Source organism: Lepidothrix coronata, unplaced genomic scaffold, assembly GCF_001604755.1.
Source record: "Lepidothrix coronata isolate B3197 unplaced genomic scaffold, Lepidothrix_coronata-1.0 Scaffold36, whole genome shotgun sequence".
Classification (NCBI taxonomy): Eukaryota; Metazoa; Chordata; class Aves; order Passeriformes; family Pipridae; genus Lepidothrix; species Lepidothrix coronata.
Window position 1 is genome coordinate 2,771,510 of NW_016690216.1, and position 9,962 is coordinate 2,781,471.

The window sequence follows — 9,962 nt, forward strand, 5'->3', positions numbered from 1 at the left end:
CTGAAGAAATAAGGAAAGGTAAAAGACGTCGGCATGTTTTTAAGGGAACCTGCTGGTTTCTGATTTCAGCAAGCTCAGAAGAGCTTTCTGTTCTCCCAGCATTGGAAGAGATGGTCAAATACAAAGAAAACTCTCCTGAGGTGGAGAAAGAAACCTGACAATGTAATGTTCTTAAGTCCCAGAGTACTTGGGAAAAGTGATGGTATAAGACCGGAGACCTGAAAAAAATCAGGTAAATAATTTCCCATTACTTTTACAGGTTCTAAAACTAAAATATAACTGTTTCAAAAACTATCTTGATGAAGTCTTTGTGTTCCTGCATCCAATGGTCAGGAATGGTTTAAACTGCGAAAAGGAATGAGGACCTCGTGAGTATGTGCATCAGGTATGAAACCTGGTGCCTGCAATGGCCAGATTTCTGACTGTAATCTCACTGGCACAGACACCCAACAGGATGCCTCTTTTGGGAAGCTCCATTAAAGGTTAAAGTGGGATACACACATAAAAATTTGAAGCAATAATATTATTCTAAAAGCAGAGCTCTCTAAACATAGCAAAAGATCACATTTTTCATTGAATACTGAATACACATGGAAGTTATACTGTAGAACAATGTTAAAATTATACTGGCAACTTTTTAAATTACTTACAAAATTAATACGATGTTTAAACAACCTAGTGGAATCAACTTTATTGGTATTTGAAATGTAGGTTGAAACTATTCAGAAAAGAAACACACTAACAATTTAGGACAGGAAATACAGAATATTTTTAAGGTAAAAACATAAGGGAATATTTTGCTTTTAAAAATTAATAAAATTACCATTTATAAGGTGAACTCTGACTCAAACAAGGATTAAACAGCTTTGCTCTTAGCATTCCATGGGATCTTTATCATCAAAAAGTTACAATTTCCCTCGTTTTATTTATGTATCATTAACAAAGAACAAAACCAGAATGCAACAGCCTATTCCTTTGTTGTAATTTCTTTGAGCAATAAATCTGCTTTCTGCTCTTTATGTGTCAAGTACACTACAAAGGTGAGGGGATCCACAGATTAATGGTATTAGACTAAGTGTCAAGGTTAATAAAGAATATGAAATACATACAAGAAAAATGTTGAGCTACGAATCATAACATGCAACTGGAATACTTACCTACCTCAGGAAAGAAGTGTAAGATGCTTTACAAACAAAGCTTTCTTTCAACCCGTGTGGTTCTGTACAATGTTTCCAATGAGCAGTAATTACATATGTGCTTTAAGAAGTCTTTCTACACCTATTATAATTTCAGATTAAAGGGAGGGCATTACTTATTATTTTACATGAGCTTTTAAAGTAGTTTGTAAAATATATGCAGTCCATAAAAGTTTGTGGTCTAACAACAAACAACTGTACTGCTTCTGCAGAATTCAGCACAAACAAGTAAAAAATTTCTAGTTATAATTAATACAAGTCACATGTAAAAGTTTTAAGGTTTATACAGATCAATTAGAGTAATTTTCCTCTCAGTTAAAGGTTGAAGTTTAATAATTTTTTTAACTTCTTTTCCTTTTTTAAATAAATCAGATACATTTGAGTCTGAAATTGTAACAACCTTCATTAAAGCCTAGGCTTCCCCCAAGCTGGCAAAAGCATTCAAGTAAGAAACAGTACCAGCACTATTTTCAGCAGTGGAAGCCACAGCATCCCGGAGAGCAGAAAAACACACCCAAATAGGATGGGTTACAGAAAGCATGGTTGCAAGGGAGTCATCCTGGCTATGGAAAGCTAATGCTCAACAGGGAAAGGCACAGGCCAAAGTCTTGGCATCCTCCAGTGCGGGGGACCCCAGTGCACGGTTAGGGTCAGTTGAAGCCCCATGCTCTGTGAGAACCACCAAATCGCCTCTGAACTCACCCTACCCTTGGGAGCAGTGTAGATGCCCTTCTGTGGCACAGAGCCATGTCTCCAGTGTCTCTGTGTGAGTGCCACTTCCAGATTTCACAATAGATTCACCACGAATAGAATGTGCATAGCAGTGACCGTCCTCACATCACCATCAGTAACGCTAAGGTTGCTGCTCTCTTCTTTAACTACCACACGATAAGAAAACATTCCTATCTCTCAAGGTCAACCAAAATTTTCATTGGTAAATCCCAACATTTACATACCACAAGATGCATCTTATTTTCAATCTTTACAAGAGATCAATACCTACAAATACTTCTGCTTTTCATCATGCAGTAATGAATGAAATAGGTGTAAATTTAACTAGTAGGTGCAAGTAGTCTATTTTCTTCATTTGGACTCATCTATGAGAATGGAATCCCATCCATTCTCTGTTAAGTACAAATGATAGAGCATGAATGGTCCTAAGACTCAGAAAACCAGAAGGCTGTATCACTGAAAATCTGTCAATGCGAGATCCAGTGGGATATTTAAAAGGCACCCTATCAGCTTAAGCACCTATATTTGTTTGTCTGTTTATACTGCAAGCACTCTTATGGATTACAGTAAACACCCAGCTGCGCCTTTAGTCACCTAAATACCATGTGAAGCCTGATCCATGGTGACCAGAAATACCCTCAATTCACTAACTGAAAGTTAATTTTGAAGCAGAGGTGATACTGTATTTACGTAACAAGGAAGCCAGCTTTCCTCCACCCTTCTGTGCTACATCCTCAAGCTGCTGCCTCTCAGGGGGTAATTCCGGGGAAGGTGCTGCCCAGCTCCCTTTGGGGCCATCCCTGCTCTGAGTGGGTCAGGGGAGGAGGTACTGATTGGGACCTCTCTCTCTTCTCTACCCCGCAGTCACTCCTTATGAAACTAAATCCCCACCAATAAATTGTTGCCAAATTTTGACAATTGGAATTGGAATATTACATATTATAGGGGAAGAGAAGGAAATTATTGTAAGAGCATTTATAGGACTCCGAGTTCCCTGGAAAATAATGCTAAAAAACATTTTAAAATACTGGTTTGTTCAACTGTGTCATACCTTTTGCTTGACAGATTACATGCTTTTCCTCTGATTTCTTCCAGACTCTGTGTTCATGAAAATGAATTCAGTAACTCATAATTTTTAACATAATAAAACCTGAAAACTTAAGGATTTGGAACCTAGATAAATAGGTTCTGCTTACATAACTACACAAAGATACATTATGTGTTTTTTGTCAGCAAAAAACGCAGAGTTAAGTCAAACAGCAGTATGTAGTTTCAGTTCTCCATGTCTCCAAACTATCTATCAAAGAGAATGAATTTTATATACATTTATGAAAAAACCAAAACACACAAGAGCACAGCACAGCTGAAGTTAAGTCATTAAATCGATCTGTTCTCTAGCAACAGCCACACTTCTTACAAGTTTGCTTATCCTAATAGTCTTGTAATATTTTCACCATCACAGATCAAAATAGAACTTTACGGTAATATATTACTGACTTTAGTAATATATTAAAAGTGAAAAATGTAACAGACAATGATTCTTATCCATAGAAGATGATTTTTACAATTATTATTTAAAAGAATGTTTCATTTATCAAATAATGTTATAGCTATTATAAATATTATCATAATAAAGGAGAAAGTGAAGAATGAACTACATCAACATTCTGAACATAATGTTTCCATTTCCTCTGCGAAAAGTATAACCTAAAAGATGAAGAAAATTTTATTCACACAACACCATGCAATCCCCATTAATATTCAGATGATAAAGAGCTCAAGCTATTGAACTGAGAAATTAAAGTTCAGAAATTTCAGGAATTAGGCCAATTGCCTAGAGTGGCAGTAGGTGTGACTCACTTATGGAAACAGCATGGGAAGGACAGAGAAACAACTTCAAGTTGGAAAAGCTTTTAAAAGCATACGAAGTACCCGGCTGTGGCCTCCTTGATTTTAAGGACTTTACACACAATTTCCGCTCTTATAAATAAAAAGAGCTTTCCCCTAGCTCACTTCATTATAAGGGGAGCTGCAAAAATGCAGACCCACCTCAGAGGGCGGGAGTTCACCTCTGTGATTTTTCCAGGCAGCCCAGCACAGTGGGGGCCCTGGGCAAACTGGGGCACTCGGTGTCTGCACTGCCTACCCACCTGGGGTTTGCCCGGGGTATGGGCAGCAGCTGCCCTCAGGCTCCCCCAGGAATTTGCCCCTGCAGGTGTCCCACCCAGGCAGCCACAGCTCACCATCACACCATCCAACCTGGGCAAATCTTACTTGGTCCTACCACTAAGGCTTTTTTCTTTGGTAGCTTGACCCATATCGCAGAATTCAATGGTAAACTCATATTTTACTTCCTATGGCCATGCAGTAGGATTAGCATTAAAAGTGTCCAGACATTTGAGAAATCATTATCTTATGATGTTTGGTATATCAGATTAAACAGTCAAAGATAAAAAGAGGAAAAATGAGAGGAAGGAAAAAACCTCAAGCCTCTTAACTCAATTTAAACTCTTAATTTTGTATCACTCTCCCTCTCTCTAAATCTAGGGGGAAAGGTTATTTTGAGCAATAATATTTTTGGATTCTATAATTAAGTAATTGAATGAAAGAAACAAAGAAAATAACCTAAAATTCTCAAAATGCACAGGATGCAAGAGGCCCCAGTTTCCAGCTGACTTGTAGAAACTGTTCAAATGACCTCTGAAAAATTTACAATTCTCCTGCCAGAGCCCATCCCTCACCTTGCCCATAGTGACAGATTTTGCAGCACACAGAGGACAGAGCCACACAAAAAAGAGTGACTTGCTTCCTCCTTTTTCTTCCTGCACTTTTTATGATTCAGTTTACATGAGAAGATGCACCTAATGAAGAAAATTAGGAATGAAACATCAGGCCTGGAATAAATAGCACAGCCATCAGGAACCAGTGACTTGGTTTCTATTCATATGGGTTATAAACATTTTTATCGATGCTATTACAATTTCTACAATTCTGAAGACTGGTGAATCATTAAGAAAGAGCAGATCATACATTTTAAAGGTTGTTGAAGAACACATATACTCACATTTTACCTTACACTGAAATCTATGGTAAAATAAGTTGTGTGCAAGCTAGAACAAAGGTTTGGGAGAAATGTATCTAGACTAGCCTTCAGAAGACATGCCAGCTACCTCCATGAGCTGCAGTCCTCAACTGGGGACATCTCCATACATATTGCCCTTCTGTCTCTTACTTTCTGATGCAGCTGGACTACCTGCTCCATGACTACTCCATGATCCTACAACTACCCTCATTATGGTTCATGCTTACACAGCCTTTGGCAAAGAATGAACAGCTCTAATCTGGAAATTGTTTCATAGGGACTTTCCACACACTACTCTTTTTAAAGAACTTCTTACAGCACTGAATGACCTTTTTTTCTTCTTATAACCATATTTTTATTTTAAAGACTATGGAAAGTGTGAGTCTTCAAACGTAGCAACTGTCTGGTGCTACTGTTCATACTGCATTTTGCTAGAGTATATGTAACCATGACAGTGTTTTGATACTAAAAGTCAATGGGTACTCTTTGTAATTCAAACACAACATTATGTTCCTAGGAGCCTAAGAGAAAAAAAAAAGGGTGTGAAGCTTGATGTTATATTTTAATAATTGAAGAAAACTCTGATCTTTGACTCTGTGATAGAAAAATTGCCTATTTAATTAGTTTTAAAGAACAGAGTATTTCCAGGGAAAAAAAGGCTTTAATTCCAAGACGAACAACACAGACTAAAACCATCTCAGAACTAGTCATATCCATCCATCTTTTTGAAGGGCTTAGGTGACGGCAGGAGAAACAAGTATCCCAGAAAGCTAGCTAGCACCTGTGGGTGCACCCCTTCCCTGCCGCCGATGCTCAGCACTCTCCTCCCAAGGTGCTGGGATGCGGGAGCGGAGATGGGAGAGGACAGGAGAGCATCCGTCCTTCCCTCCTGCCTTTCCCCGACCCGCTGGAGGCAGCCAGCCAGCGGACTCTCGGTGGGGAGGCGGCCGCTCCAGCAGGACACCGGGACACCGGGGCGGTCGCGGTCGGTGGGATTGCCGTCGGTGTCCCGGCATCGGCTTGCTTTCCCCTTCCGTCGGAGAAGGAGTTGCCCGCTCCTTGCCGGGGGCCCGGACATCTCCCCTGACACTTGCCGTGCCCACAGCCGGGCATCCCCGGGGAACAGGGTGACGGCGGACACGCTCACCCCGCAGCCAGGTGACCATAGATTTTTAACCTCTGACAGCAAACACGCGCATTCAGCGCTGCCGACGCGCCGCAGCGCCCGCCGGCCGGCACCGGAGGCTCCTGCGGCGCCGGTCCAGCCGCCTCCGCCGCCCCTTCCCCTCCCACGCCGGAGCTCCCGCGGCCTCGCCCCTCCCTCCCCGCCGCCAGACCCGCTGCGCGCCCGCGCACCCGCCCGCGGTGCTGGGGCTGAGCCGGCGCCTCCCGCCCGGCCCCGCCGCACCCACGTGTGCGGCACCGCGCGGCTGCGGGGGCGGCGGACACGGCCCCACCGCCCGGCTCGGCTCGGCTCGGCTCGGCTCGGCTCGGCTCGGCTCGGCTCGGCTCGGCTCGGCTCGGCTCGGCGCGTCACGGCTCGGCTCGGCGCGTCACGGCTCGGCTCGGCGCGGCACGGCTCGGCTCGGCGCGGCACGGCACGGCGCGGCACGGCACGGCTCGGCTCGGCACGGCACGGCACGGCACGGCACAGCACGGCTCGGCTCGGCGCGCACTTACTCCGCGGGGCCTCCGGGGCGTTGTTGCGGGCCCGGCGGCTCCCCAGGAGCGGCGCCCGGCGGTAAGTTGCGAGGAGCGCGGACCCGCGCTTGGCGGGGAGGGGTTTCGGGGAGGCGGCGGCGAGGAAACTTCCCTGGAGCGGCTGGACCGACCGACCGCCTCCTCCTCCTCCTCCTCCTCCTCCCGCCGCCGGCGCCGCCGCCGCCGCCGCCGCCTCGCCCGGGGCAGCACCGCGCCTGCCCGGCCGCGCCGCCCGCTGCAGCCGCTCTCGGTACACGAAGAGCACCGCCGGCCTCCCCCCATTACCACCCCACTATCCTCCGCTTTTTTTAAAATGTATTTTATTTTTAAGACTTAGAGTGTTGTTAGCGAGGAAAGGATGGGCCCTGAGGAATCCCGGCTTCCTGCGGCGCTGCCGAAACATCAGGGACGGCTGCAGGTTACACACCCCCAAGCCCAGCTGGCGGCTCCGTCACTGCCTTGGCAGCGCCGGGGCGCAGGGCAGGCAGTCGGGAGGGTACCGGCAGCATCCCCCAGCCGCAGGGGCTTGTCTGACACCGCTCTTCACCGCGCCGGGAAATCCATCGCTGCCCTTCTTGGCGAAGGCACAGAATGAGTCAAGGTGTCAAGGACTGCGTGGGAATGCTGCACTGGGAGAAGTGCTGTGCTGTGCATACGGCACCTGACCCCGCAGACCTCGGATCATCTGTAAAATCCGAGCTTGTATGCATCCACCTCTCCTCATTAGCCATGAAGAGAGAAAGCATGGGTCAGATTCCTTGTGGCTTATAGTCTAGGTACGAAGTCACCGCAGAACAGTGGTAGAACATTCTCTTTGCTTCCCCATACTGGAGACGTGAACTTAGAACCTGCATGAAGCACGGGCACCCTAGTATAACATGCATTAATGCCCTGCTCAGTTTGGCAACCTGGCCCACACCTGGAAGCAAGCATAACTGCTGATTATTTTTGTTTTTACTTGTACTGTAATTACAAACACTGCAGCCAGACCTTCTCCTTCCTTTCTTCTTCCTTAAACCAGAAGAAAAAAAAAGTTGCCATTTCTTCAAGCTCTTCTATTCCACTTCTTTTTCTTCAGTACATACTCTTCCACTGTTTACTTTTCCAGCTCTTCTCTGTGTCCTTGTATGCCAATTTTCAGAAAGTAAAAAACATATCTCCAGATTTAGAGAAATTGAAATTATGTTCCCACAAGCATTTATGATCTTCCTTAACGTTATATATACAATCCATGCCATTTAAATCACTCGAATATCTAGATGTTTGTCCTAAGGACCCAAGTAACATGGAAGACATTCTTACTTTTTAACAGTTTTAAGGGTTTCTTCCCCCACTTGTTTCTTCTCCAGTGTAACAGTCCTGTAAATTAAAGGGTGAGAGTTAATTAAAATGTCATGCATGGGGCCATATACAAACAGACAAACAGAGATCAAGTCCACATTCTTTTGAACTTAAATGAATCCACTAGGCTGTATTTTGACTTGCCAAATATGGGATGTCTATATGTATATATTTTTTTAATTTTTCATTATACTACTTCTACTTCAACATAATTTTAATATATTAAACAGAGTTTACTCTAATTCCCATTAAATTTACCTTGACCCACAATGATTGGAAATAATGGATTTTTATTCTGCAAGGAAGCAAATTAAATTGCCCTAACATACTTGAGGGGAGAATGTCATCTATGGGTTGTAAAAATTGTCATTCACAGGTTATAAGAAAGCCTCGAGAAAGGTGAAGTCACAGGTCCACTTGCTCCCTTCTAGTGGAATATGAAATGGAGAAGAGCGTATGTGGATCCATAAAAATCTCTGAAAGCAAAATGAAAAACAGCATCTCTGCAACATACTTTGTCCTGGACTCATGGGATAGACATGTGCAACCTAAATTCTACATTGTACAGAGCGGTTTCTTCAGAAATTTACAGTCTTTGAACAGGTTGTTGACTGTCCACTCTATGATGAAGCCTTTCTTCAAAGTCAGGTGTAAGGCTAAACATATGTCCGAATTCTGTCCTTTTTCACCTAGAAACCTTGTTGATAAAAAAATTCAAAGATTCATATTTCCTAGGTATTTACTAATTTTGAACAAGTAGTAGAGTATTCAAAAGTTATACCCAAACCTAAAATATTTAAGGTCTCTGCTGGAGCATATATAAGTCCCCAGGGATGCTCTTATTTTTGGGTTGGATACCTCAGAATAAAATGTGAACGTCAGTTCCAGTGTGAGGGTAAATGTTGCCAGCATGTAAGAATGCTGGCAATGCAGCCCTAAGAAGGACTGTACTCTCATGAGAGCCATGAACCTACCTTCTGAAGTAAAAGAGCAGATCTCCTTCCTATAGGAAACCTTGGACGCTATGGTGATAAGTGATGTGGGTTGCCTTAGGTTTGGCTTTACAGTGTTTCTGTTGGCTTTCCCCTTCTGCAGGATTTTGAGCTGTTATGTTGTAAGAAGAATCAAGTGAAGTCTATATAAGAGTTGGGCACTGAATGAAAAATCAACATAATTACCATTCACAATAGGTGATTGATAAACACAGCTTATACATCAAAATGTTTAAAATAGCAGTCAGATTGCCATCCTGCTTCCTAGCGTCCAGTCTCATGAGTCGTCAAGCATCTACTGTTGCCACTGGAGTAAAACCCAGTTGTGAAAACTCTCTCCCACCCTAAGAGCTGTCAGGTCACCTGCTGCCATTATCCCCTTACCTGGAATAGAAACCTCCAAAATGTTAACGTGACTTACTCGACTGATAGCGTCATCTAAAACCAGTGTGGGTCTTCCTTGTGTAGCTAATGAATTTCTGTAGGAATACTAAGAAAGCATATTAGGACTGACAGCTCAGAGCCCTGAAATTCGAAAGACCAATGCCTTTGAGAACTGACAGTAGCTCCAAGGTAAACAGTTTCTTTTCTGTTATTCTTTCACTCCTCAAAATAAGCACGTCTCCAGCTCTGAGAGCTCCTGGCAGGTATGATGAATGGCAAATCCTAATGAAGGCCATGGTTTGGCCAGTGTTAGGACTTAGCACTCTGTACAAATTCTCATCTGAAGCAGGAGTATCAGGAGCCAATTTCTTGAACATAATTTATTCCAGACACTAGCTGGAATAAACAGCATTCTGTAACCTCCTCAGATGCTTTGGCAGTAGGGAGCTGTCTTTATACTTCTTTCAATTGAGTGATCCAAATATGAAATTCATTGCTCAAGAACACAGCGTGGTTTTACAGACTCAAGTATTT

The 9,962-nt window shown here is 43.6% G+C and overlaps 1 protein-coding gene across 1 annotated transcript in view; it reads right to left on the reverse strand.

Moving 5' to 3' along the window:
* EYA1 (EYA transcriptional coactivator and phosphatase 1) overlaps positions 1-6,786 on the reverse strand; it is a 164,485-nt gene extending 157,699 nt beyond the window's left edge. Inside the window, exon 1 of the mRNA XM_017812542.1 lies at positions 6,691-6,786. The gene's annotated coding sequence lies outside the window, so the exon portion shown is untranslated. The remainder of the gene's footprint in view (positions 1-6,690) is intronic.
* Positions 6,787-9,962: the final 3,176 nt, after the last annotated feature.